At 40.7% G+C, this 12,787-nt stretch overlaps 1 protein-coding gene across 1 annotated transcript in view; it reads left to right on the forward strand.

Annotated features, from left to right (window-relative positions):
• The window catches only part of rasa1 (RAS p21 protein activator 1), a 94,896-nt gene that overhangs the window by 17,717 nt on the left and 64,392 nt on the right, over window positions 1-12,787 (forward strand).

Below are 12,787 nucleotides of genomic sequence, written 5' to 3' on the forward strand. Positions count from 1 at the left end.
ACTTCAGGTTATTTCACCCTTTCTCCCAAATGGTTTGATTAAACTTATAAGACAGATCTATAAAGTTAAAGTAGAAATAAAAACATTTAAGTAGCACCTTTCATTTCCCTGTGCCATTAATCCTTCACACCATGAATGGTTAATAGATCTAAAAAAATCTAATTAGGTATTTGAGAATGAATCCAATTTACTTCGGACAGTACAGCACTGGAACAGGTCCTCCGGCCCACAAATTCTGTACCAAACATGAAACCAAGTTAAACTAATCTCCTCTGCCTACATATGGGCCATCTCCCTCCATTCCCTGAGTATTCATGTGCCTGTCTAAAAGTTTCTTAAATTAACCAGCATCAGCATGGAGGCTGGTTGTCCCACCAGTGGCTGCGCCGCTGCAGCGGATGGCGAGGCAACTGATGTCTTCCGGGTAATTTTAGTTTTAACACCACCTTTGGCAACGTGATCCAGGCACCCAGCAAATTCTGTCTAAAAAGGTTGCTCCACAATGCTCAAATGTTTCCCCTCTGACCTTTAAAGTATACTGTCTAATCATTGACACTTCCATCTTGAGAAAAAGGTTCTGACAGACTACACTATACCTCTCATTATTGTATACACTTCCATCGGGTCTCCCCTCAGCCTCAAAAGCTCCAGAGAAAACAATCCAAGTTTGTTCAACTTCTACTCTTAACTAATACGTTTTAATCCAGGCAGTATTTTGGTAAGCCTCTTTTGAGCAGTCCCCAAAGCCTCCCGTAATAGGACAACTAGAACTTCACATAAGACTCCAAATGCGGCCTAACCAGTGAATAATAAAGTGCAACACGACTTCCTGACTCTTATTTTCAATGTCCTGACCAATGAAGAAAAGTATACTATGCTTTTTTTTAACCACTATCCACGAACCCCAAGATCTCTCTCCTGCTAAAGGTCTGAACAAGTTATTTCCCCTTAAATTAAACATCCCAAAGTGCAAAGCCTCACACATGTTTTAATTAAACTCCATCTAGACTTTTTTTGCCCAGATTTTTTACCGATCCATATCCTTTGTAGTTTGGCAGCCTTCCTCACTGTTCACAACTCCAATCTTGACTTTGTATGCAACCTTACAAACTAATCCATCTACATTTATGTTCAAGGTGTTATTATATATCATTAGCAGAGGTCCAAGCACAAATCCCTGCAGAACACCACCAGTCACACACCTTCAGCAGACAACACTCTTCCACGCTATCCTCCGTCTTCTATGAATCTAAACTACCAAGTTACTGTGGATCCCATGCATCTTAATCTGCTGGATCAGCCTACAATAAGGGACTTTATCAAATGCCTTACTAAAGTTCATGCAGCCAACATTCACTGCCCTACTTTCATTGATCATCTTGAGGTCACCACCTCAAAAAACTCAATCATTCATAAAACATGACTTGTCATAGTCAAAGCCATGGTGATTTTCATGCACATTATCGTCCAAATACGTTTAAATTTTAATCCAAAGAATCCTCGGCAATAGCTTCTCTTCCACTGATGTGCTAACTTAATCAATTCTCACACATCTGCAATCAAATTAATGGTCAAAATTATACAAATCTAGGTTTGATAAATAAAATGGACATTTAGTACAAGACCAGAACATAGAGGAACAAGGATAGACATTGTACACAGATGATCAACGTACACATTGTAGATTTGAACATGGCTCATGCCCAATCATTTTTTTCACTCGTAGTGCAAGGTACATTTATGGTTATATCACAACTATGATGATATAGAAACCTAGATAAAACTGGAGAAATTAGGACAAATCTCAACGTGAAATTAAATTTAATTTGTCCACTTGCAACTGAATTTGCATTCTAAGCCGAAACCCATTGATCAACTGTGTTCAAAGATAGCTTCATTTGTTACAATAAGTATTTTTCATGTTACAATATAAATGTTGTATGTAACTGCCCAAAGGAGTCAGGATATTGTAAATTCCAAAGATAAACACAAAATGCTGAAGTAACTCAGCGGGTACAGGCAGCATCTCTGGAGAGAAGGAATGAATAACGTTTTGGGTCGAGACCCTTCTTCTCGAGCTGGAACTTCACCCATTCCTTTACTCTCGCATTCTGCATCTATCTTCAATGTAAACAAGCATATGCAGTACCTTCCTACATGTATTGTAAATATCCCTCTGTTTCTACTGCAAAGGTTTGGAGATTTGGAGTATGCCAACATACTGAAATGGGTTGAAAAAAATTGCAATACATGTTGAACACATTCTAGCGGGTCACATTACTAACTAAATTAGTGATTAGTAATAATACATACCAATAATACATAAATCAGTAATAATTTATACTAATAATCCATAGTTTTCGTGTTTTCAATTAGTTTTCTGCAGTTTCCAGGTCGCTTGCATACCCCGGGACTGGCTGCAGTTCCCAGATTCCTCGCATCCCCGGGACCAGCTGCAATTCCCAGGTCGCATGCGAGCCCCGGGACTGGCTGCAGTTCCCAGGTTGCCTACATGCCCCAGGTCTATCTGCAGTTCCCAGGTCGCCTGCAAGCTCCGGGACTGGCTGTAGCGCCCAGGTCGCGAAATCTAATTGAAAAATGCGGGCCGGATGATTTTGGGTTACGGCCATGGGCCGTAGGTTGCCGACCCCTGGTGTTGGTCCTGACCTTGTTAGACTTTCCAAAATGCAACACCTCACATTTCCCTATTAAATTCCATCAACCATTCCTCAGCCCACCTGGCCAATCGATTAAGATCCCGCTGAAATCTTTCACAACCAACTTCGCTATCTGCAAAACCGCCCACTGTATTTTAGTTCACAGATACAGTGCGGAAACATGCCCTTTCGGCCCACCTGTCTGCGCAGACCAGCGATACTGGCACGTTAACTCTATCCTATACCCACTTGGGATAATTTTTTTTACATTTACCAAGCCAATTAACCTACAAACCTGTACGTCTTTGGAGTGTGGGAGGAAAGCGAGGTTCCGAAGGAAAAAACCCAAGCGGGTCACGGGAGAACGTACAAACTCCGTACAGACAGCTCCCCTAGTCAGGATCGAACCAGGGTCTCCGGCGCTGCATTCGCTGTAAGGCAGCAACTTTACCGCTGCGCTACTGTGCCGGTGTACTCACCCAAATCATTGATGTAGATGACAAACAGTAACGGGCCCAGCACCGAACCCTGAGGCACACCACTAGTCACAGGCCTCCAGTCTGAGAAGCAATCTTCTACCACCACCCTCTGCTTCCTTCCATGAAGCTAATTTGCTATCCATTCAGCTTGGATGAGATCTAACCTTCCAGGACAGCCTACCATGCGGAACCTTGTCGAATGCCTACTGAAATCCATGTGTACAACATCTACAGCTCTGCCCTCATCGACCTTTTTGGTCACAATCAAATTTGTGAGACACGACCTCCTACATACAAAACCATGCTGACTAACCATAATCGGACCTTGCCCATCCAAATGCCTGTATAATCTATACCTCAGAATACCCTCTGGTAACTTTCCAACTGCAAATATTAAGCTCACAATAGAGGCACAACATTTGCCCCGCTCCAGTCAATAGACAATAGGTGCAGGAGTAGGCCATTCGGCCCTTCGAGCCAGCACTGCCATTCAATGTGATCATGACTGATCATCCCCAATCAGTACCCCGTTCCTGCCTTTACCCCATATCCCCTGACTCCGCTATCTTTAAGAGCCCTATCCAGCTCTCTCTTGAAAGCATCTAGAGAACCTGCCTCCGACGCCCTCTGAGTCAGAGAATTCCACACTCACAACTCTCTGTGAGAAAAAGTGTTTCCTTGTCTCCGTTCTAAATGGCTTACCCCTTATTCTTAAACTGTGGCCCCTGGTTCTGGACTCCTCCAACATCAGGAACATGTTTCCTGCCTCCAGCGTGTCCAAACTCTTAACAATATTATATGTTTCAATAAGATACCCTCTCACCCTTGTAAACTCAAGAGTGTACAAGCCCAGCTGCTTCAATCTCTCAACATATGACAGTCCCGCCATTCCGGGAATTAACCCTGTATACCTACGCTGCATTTCCTCAATGTCCTTCCTCAAATTAGGGGACCAAAACTGCACACAATACTCCAGGTGTGGTTTCACTAGGGCTCTGTACAACTGCAGAATGACCTCTTTGCTCCTATACTCGACTACTTGTTATAAAGGCCAACATGCCATTCGCTTTCTTCACTGCCTACTGTACCTGCATGCTTACTTTCATAGTCTTCCAGCACCTCTTTCAGTCTTCCAGCACCTCTCCTGTATTTAAGGACGACTTGTAAATTTATACCAGAACTTCTGGAATTTCCTCTCTAGTTTCCCACAATGTCCTCAGATATATATGATCAGGCCCTGGAGATTTGTCTACCTTTGTACATAATATTACCATATAACCATATAACAATTACAGCACGGAAACAGGCCATCTCGGCCCTTCAAGTCCGTGCCGAACACTTATTCTCACCTAGTCCCATCTACCTGCACGCAGACCATAACCCTCCATTCCTTTCCCGTCCATATACCTATCCAATTTATTTTCAAATGATAAAATCGAACCTGCCTCCACCACTTCCACTCGAAGCTCATTCCACACAGCTACCACTCTCTGAGTAAAGAAGTTCCCCCTCATGTTACCTCTAAACTTCTGTCCCGTAATTCTCAAATCATGTCCTCTTGTTTGAATCTTCCCTACTCTCAATGGAAAAAGCTTATCCACATCAACTCTGTCTATCCCTCTTATCATTTTAAAGACCTCTATCAAGTCCCCCCCCCTTAAACTTCTGCGCTCCAAAGAATAAAGACCTAACTTGTTCAACCTTTCTCTGTAACCTAGTTGCTGAAACCCAGGCAACATTCTAGTAAATCTCCTCTGTACTCTCTCTATTTTGTTGACATCTTTCCTATAATTTGGCGACCAAAATTGTACAACATACTCCAGAATTGGCCTCACCAATGCCTTGTACAATTTTAACATTACATCCCAACCTTCAGTACTTCTTCGACGTTAACACTGACTGCTCTCAAGGCACTGTGGTGAGAGACTCATCTATAGTAGAAGAGGGGAACCCCCGTTCCCTTAAGAATGAGGACATTTCCGATGCCCTGTTATGGAACACCTCCTCCTGGGTGCAGATGGGGCGTAGAAGGAGGAATTGGGAGTAGGAGATGGAGTGCTTACAGGAAGCAGGGTGGAAAGAAATGTAGTCCAGATAGCCATGGGAGTCAGTGGGTTTCTAGTGGATGTCGTTCAGTAGTCTGTCACCTGCGACAGAGATAGTGAGGTCAAGAAATGGTAGGGAAGTGTCGGAAATGGTCCAGGTATATTTGAGTGGCGGATGGAAGTTAGTGGTGAAATGGATGAAGTCAGTGAGTAGTGTGTGGGTGCAGGAGGTAGCACCAATGCAGTCGTCGATGTAGCGGAGGTAGAGTTTGGGGATAGGGCCATGGTACGCCTCGAACAAGGATTGTTCAACGTACCCTACAAAGAGGCGGGCGCATGGGCCCATAGCTATGCCTTGTATTTGGAGGAAATGGGAGGAGGCAAACGAAAAGTTATTAAGGGTAAGGACCAGCTCCGCTAGGCAGAGGAGAGTATCTGTAGACCGGGATTGGTTGGTTCTGCGTTCGAGGAAGAAACTGAGCGCTTTAAGACCGTCCTGGTGGGGGATGGAGGTGTAGAGTGACGACATCTATGGTGAAGATGAGGGAATGGGGGCCTAGAACACGGAAGTCCTGGAGTAGACGAAGAGCGTGTGAGGTGTCTTGGGAGGGAGTGTGTAGGGAGGGATTTAACCAGAGAGGATAGGATGGAGTCGAGGTATGTGGAAATAAGTTCGGTAGGACACAAACAGGCAGAAACAATGGGTCTGCCAGGACAGTCAGGTTTGTGGATTTTGGGGAGAAGGTAAAAGGATTTTCCAGCATCTGCAGTTCCTTCTTAAACATTTTACAAGTAGGTGTAGGTGTAATATAAAATATTTTCAATATGACTTAAGTGTAAACAAGCAAGGAGTTAGTGTCATTTTAAGGTATGATTATCACAAATTTTCTGTGTAAATTAAGAAGTGACAAACAAGTAAAATGTGTTAAAGGTACAATTAAAAAAAATACAGTATAAATTAAGGGTAAACAGATAAGAAAATTGTGTAATTTAAAGGCACAATTATAAATTTTGATCCCCTGGACCTCCATCTCTCTTCCTCGTTTTTCTTTTTTTTTAATTCCTGTCTCATGCCTGATGACTACAGAGGTCAGTGTGACAGGCCTGTAGTCTTTAAGACTAGTAATCCTTGTCTTTTTGGGTACAGGGACAATAGTGGAGACTTTGAAGCAGGCAGGGACAGTACAGGTTTGCAGGGACTGGTTGAAATCAAAGTTTTCCATTATCATGGTTTCAGATTGAACAATTAAGAGATGAGAAAATGGACCATCAGTGCTCTATTGAAGTACGAATATAGATAAGTTAACCATCTTGTGTGTAATTATTATGTAGTTTAGTGTCGTTCTGTGCAACCTGGACTAATGGATTGACTGATCACCTTCTCAGATTACCTTGAAAATCAGTGTCTACATCAGAGCACACAAGTAACATAACAGAAAACAAGGGCTCAACTCCAAATTCCAATGGGCATTTGACAATAATTCGTATATCAATATCAATGGTTCATAACTTCGAAGGAACTTTGAGTTGAACGTTGATTTTTCTGCTGTGTTCTTTGTACCAGAGGTGTATAAACACAGCTGTATTTCTACATGGTGAAACCAAAATGTATAAAAATGGCCTTTAATAAAATCTGACAATGATGCTATGATAAAAACAAATTTGGATGTTGCTGTCTGCAAGCTGAATAAATACCTGTTTTGAAGAATTTAAAGCATTGGATGTTCCTTGGAGGCTTTTCTGTTAAACTGCCAGAGAAGACATAACCAGATTCATGAATGTTGTAAGTATTTCAGAATATTCAATAAAAAAGGCACTCATCGTCTTGTGAGAATGATGAGGTATGACAGTCTGTTTGGCCCTTAATTCGTCCCAGTCTATCGAGTGAAGGGCAGATTAATCAATGGGGTTTTTTTCTATAAAATGCTAAGTGCTATACTTTGTTATTTTGTTGCTTTCATTTTATGATGTCTGCTGGCTATATATAAATATATTTCTATACTTAAAAGAACTATTTCCATTTCTGCTGGATTAAATAAAAAGTTTTGGTTACATGGATTAGAGAAAGATGGAATAATTGGATCAATGTGATATTTTGAAGAGAAGGATGGGAGCCAAGGCAAGAATATGAATGGTATTGTGCAATGGTATAAAAATAAGCAGGTTTTAATATATTGGATGGCATTTGCGAACCAGAGGATAAATGCTAATTTTGCTAACTGTCTGTGAAAAAACATGTGCCACAATTACCTGCTCAACTTCACTCTATCAATTTCATCATCTCCTACACCGTTATCAAAATAACAAGCTAACCCCCTCTGCTTTGTTTGACATTTGCCATTTCACTTCATCCAGGTCTTTTCAAAGTCAATTTTTTAAAAACAATTTAAAGCACCAAACCACTATCACTTCATTATGCAATCTACAATGGCTGGCATTTATAGTTGTGATTTTTTTTTTTCTTTCTCTCTTTCCCCCAACTCACACACTCTGCTAAAGACTAATGTAAATTGATATTGGGTCAAACGTTTTACTTAAACCAATACACAAATATTTAATTTGTCACAAATGAGAATGATACAGGTGCCCCCTGGATATTTAGGCATTCAAGCTTCCATCCACAATCCAATTTAGCTTGCATCCTTCGCTGCAGCCATGACGACAATATTTATTTAAGAGAGGCTTCAATTAAAATGCTAAGCATGTATTAAAATGCAGAGTCATGTGTAATGTTAGTTGAATTAGGATGCTTTTGCTTAAGTTCTTGGAAATGTCAATGAATGGATGGAAAAATCGCTAAAAATCTAATTACTCTAGTTCAAAGTAAGTGACACTTACTCTGTTACAAAGCAAGAACAAGCCAATAGGAGCAGGCCACCTGACCCCTCAAGCCTGGCTCGCAATTCAAGAGAATCAGGTGGATTTGGTCCAGGCCTCAACCCTTCTATGTGACATTTCCACATAGGTCTCAATTTGTTGGTCTTTCTAAACATTTATTAGCCGTCTCTTTTAAATACTTTCAGTGATTTGGCCTCGACAATCCTCTTGGATAATTGGATACCTTCTATTTTGCTGCTTCCAGATCAGCCATATTGATAGTAAATGATTGAGGGCCAAAAAAACATCTTTGTGGCACTCCCCTAGTAGTTACGTCCCTTCATTTGTTTGGATCTTCTTCCATCCATGTTAATATGCTTCCACAATATCTTGAGCTCTTATCTTGTGTACCAGTCTTTTATGTAACACTTTTTGTCAACCTTTTCACTAATGTCCATCTTGGGCTTCATTTGGTCCACAGTTTCAGAGCTCCTCATAACCTTGGCAGACATAAGTCGCAAAACTAAATTCCAGAGGAGGCATGAGAGTGGCTGTCTTTGACATCAATGAGGCAGCATTTGACTATGAATGGCATCAAGGTTTACAATCAACACAATACAACAGTGCTTTATTGTCACATGTGCAAATTATTTTCAAATCATCAGATTTGCTGCCATTTCCCAGGTCAGGTTCGGTCTGAGCGCTTGGTCTTATGGAGCGTTGCCTAATCTGGGCAAGCCCCTGGATTGCTCTGCGTATCTTTGTGCCCGGGGGAGCGTCCCGCAGCTGTCCTTGAGGGTGCGGGAGGTAGGAATCCAGTTCACTTTCCTGCCAGCCTTGCTCCCCGTGACCGTCGTCACCACTCCCTCCTCTTTGGCGCTTCGATCTATGGGGAACAAGCAGGGGCTGGGCTCCACAGCTTCCCCACTACAGACCCCACGACCCGACAGGTCATCCTGTGTCTGACCGCAGTGGGCGACCCGGGTCTTCTGGACGAGTTCTCTGTCTGCAGCGACAATATGTTTGTTCACTGATTGCTTAATGTTCAATTCGGTTAACAATCTCTCAGCAATGAAGCAGCATATGCCTGGAAATGAATTGAACCGGCCAATATTTACACATATGCAAATAGCACTAAAGAACCAGTCATTGATAAATTCCATAAAGGAGCCCAACTACCTACCGTGGATATTATCATCACTGAGTCCCTCCCTATCAACATCCTATAGGTAATGATGGACCAAAAGCCATGTAAATACTGATATTACTCAGGATTACTCACCAACTGGGTTTTCTGCATTTCTCACCTCCTATCACCCTAGAGTTTTCCAACAATTTGAACAATAATACCGAGAGGCATGAAACAACAGACAAATTGAAACACTCCTGTAAGTTGCAATTTATTGTGCCTTGGAACACATCGCCATTCCTTCTTTGTCACTGAGTCTAAATCTTGGAGCCCACTTCCCTATGATAACGTCTGAAGAACGGTCTTGAATCGTAATGTAAATGGGATGATGCCTGACCCACTGAGTTACTTTAGCACTTCGTGCCCTTTTGTTCCATAATGTCAGTACGGAGGTTGAAGGCGACAACTCGTTGCACTTTCTTATTGGCAATAAATGCTAGGCCATGTCAGCGGTATCCACGTTCTATAAAGTAATCTTTCAGCATGTTGTAGGGCGGGTGAATACATTGTGTGAATGCAATGATATATGCACTGGTTTAATAGCATTGGAACAACATCTTTGAAAGAAACTATGCCATCTGCTGGAGAAACATATACGTGTACCATTCCAAAATTAATTTATTGAACCTGAACTCGGTCTACAAAAATTTATATAAAGATGGCAGATGTTTTTAATTTTAAATATTTGAGCTCAATAGGCACAATAAAGTATGACATTTGTTGCACATTTGTTAAGCCTTAATTTCCAGGAGCTTGTTCTTATTCTATAAATTTAGTTGAGGTATAAGCAGGCATTTTTCTTAGTATTATTATTATTGCTGCAGTATTTTGCCTTTTGCCACATTAAATCAGCTGCTGCTTAGTTTTTATGTTGATAAATTATTCATGTGCTGAAATCTAGAATATATTCACTACTGTGGCTTAGATGTTCTGCTTATAGTGTGTTTGACAGTTTCATTGCTTGAAGATTTATTCATTTTCAATATATTTTTGTTCTGTAGTTAATGGCACATTATGCATCAATATAGATAAGAGTTTATTAGTATGATTTTAATGAAGGTATATTTGTAAATGAACCTATTCGCTTCAAAGTGAAGGTCATTCATTTTCTATTGAAATTCATTAAAGTTTTTGGCATACTACTTGAAATCAGTATTTTCCCATAGGTCTGGCAATGTGGATAAAATGTAATGCGCTCTACTTCAGTGCATGTGTATTATATATTGATGCTGATAAATTCTGACAGATTGCCTTTTGAGACGCTTTAACAAAGCTACATAGCCAACGTGACTTTCAGTTAGTCACTTTATTCAATTGCGAATTCGGTGCCTAGTTGTACCAGATGAGGTAGGTAATGAATATTTTTGTTGGGATAGTATAGAATAAAAATATTTGTAATTTATAAGAATGTAAGCACATGCCACAAATTGTAGGCAAAGGCTTCTCCTTCTGTATGCTATATGTTGTGGTGGAAAATTATATTGTAAATATTATGGTCGCGAAATGGTATTGCAATAAATTACCGTCCATTTTATGTTTTGATCGATTAACCAATTTCTTTGGTATCTCTGCATTGGAGAGTTATGAAATTAATTCATTGCCTAAAACACAGAACATGGATTAACTGGTATTTGTTGTCAGATATTCCTAATATAAATGATTTTTGTTTTTACGCCTAGTGATGGGGTTTCATTTTAAACATCACTGTCCAGGAGCTGGTATTGCAATACTCCAAAATATATTTTTTCACATCTGTTAACCCAAATGTATTTTAACTGGGGGTTTATTCCACGAAAGGTCAAATGTTCTTTTTTTTTTTTAATGGAGTTTCATATTAGAACTGTGCTGTTCTCTTATTACATCTACTTGATGATAATGCATCAGTACTCTCTTCCTTATTTACTGCTGCATATTTTGGAAGACATAGCCCTATGCTACAAGTTTAAAGTCTTAAGAGAGATAAAGAACAACGCCTTTAGAAACGTTGAGAAAACGTGTAGAATAGTGTTTTGGAAATGTTGCTGATTAGTGTATAGTTCATTGTTCATTCAGCATGAGCATAATATCTACATTTACTTATGTTGTACGTCTAATTTTTACATTTACGTGTGGTACTATTGAATTATATGTGAATTTGGGAGGATGTTCAGTATTTTTGTAAAGTGGCCGGTGAACAAATGTTGGCTTTATGGACACATTTTCTATACATTGGCAATACAGTTAGTTGATTGTCTACTGAAAAGTGCAAACAAGGAATAGTCTAGCTTGTTTTGATATACCGTATAAACGTATAAGAAAACATATTTTCTTTCAATATATTAGTACATTTTTAATAATCTGTGGTAATATGCTGATAGAAAGCTATATTTTTAAAACTTTTATGGACACATTTTCTATACATGTACATTTTTTAATGTTGACAGTTTTTAGTTTTGTTAAGTTTAATTGAGCAGATGGGTAAGTGGGTGGAATCTGGCTTTCTTATTCTGCACTAGTTTTGGCCATTTTGTGGCTTGATGTTGATTAAGCAATCTAAACACTTTCGTAACAATTGTTGGATTTAAATGTAAAAATAAGCATTGGAGGAAAGAAAACTGAGGATGCTGGAAATCGAAATAAAAGCAACATTATGCGGAGAGAAAACGAATCAAATTAATCATACCCTCATCTCTATATTCGGTAGGGGGAATAGAAGGGGAGACTGCTTTGAAGATACCTCTCAGAAAGCTACCGGGAATAAACTGAGCTTCAAGTTGATTGTCACCATAATTCTTTATCTCACTGCACACTAACCACTTTTCTTTTCAACATTCTTCTAGCAAACCCAACTTAAGCTCAAATAATAGCACCTCGCTTTCCTCTGGACATTTTGGGTATTGTTATTGGGTTCAGTATTGAAATCCACAATTACCGCCGAACAGCCTTTCCTTTGCGTTAGTGCTAGTAATTTCTGATGATATAAAGACAAAAAAATGTTGGATCGGTCAACAGATCAGGGAGCATCAGTGAAAAGAGGAACTAAAATGTAAAAAATAAAATTGTTCCAGCATCTGCAGTTATCTGCCCTTCCAATGCAAGCTTATCCAAAGGTATCAAATGTATTTTATTGGTCACATTCACATACACCTAGGTGTAGTGAAGTGAAATGCTTCTTGCCATTTTGCAGCACATAAAGAAGGAATACAGACATAACATTAATAAGAGTTTTAAACATAAAGAACATCCCCCCACAATGGTTCCCATTATGAGGGAAGGCACAAAGTCCAGTCCCCATCCCCAGTTCACCCATAGTCGGGCCTATTGAGGCCTCCACAGTTGCCTCTACGGAGGCCCGATGTTCCAGGCCGTTCTCGCCGGGTGATGTTGCTCCGGCGTCGGGAGAGTCCTCTCAGCGGCTTGGGAACCCTGGAATGGCCGCTTCCGTACTGGAGGCCGCGGCTTCCGAAGCCAACAAGGCCGCGCCGGTTGGAGCTCCACAACTGGCGATCTCATCTAGAGATCCCAGGCTCCCGGTGTAAAGTCAGCGCCGCCGCACGCAGCTGGTCGCTCCACAGTCCCGCAGCTCCGCGATGTTTTCCTCAGCGTCTTCAGCTCACCGGA

This window comes from Amblyraja radiata, chromosome 3 (assembly GCF_010909765.2).
Source record: "Amblyraja radiata isolate CabotCenter1 chromosome 3, sAmbRad1.1.pri, whole genome shotgun sequence".
Classification (NCBI taxonomy): domain Eukaryota; kingdom Metazoa; phylum Chordata; class Chondrichthyes; order Rajiformes; family Rajidae; genus Amblyraja; species Amblyraja radiata.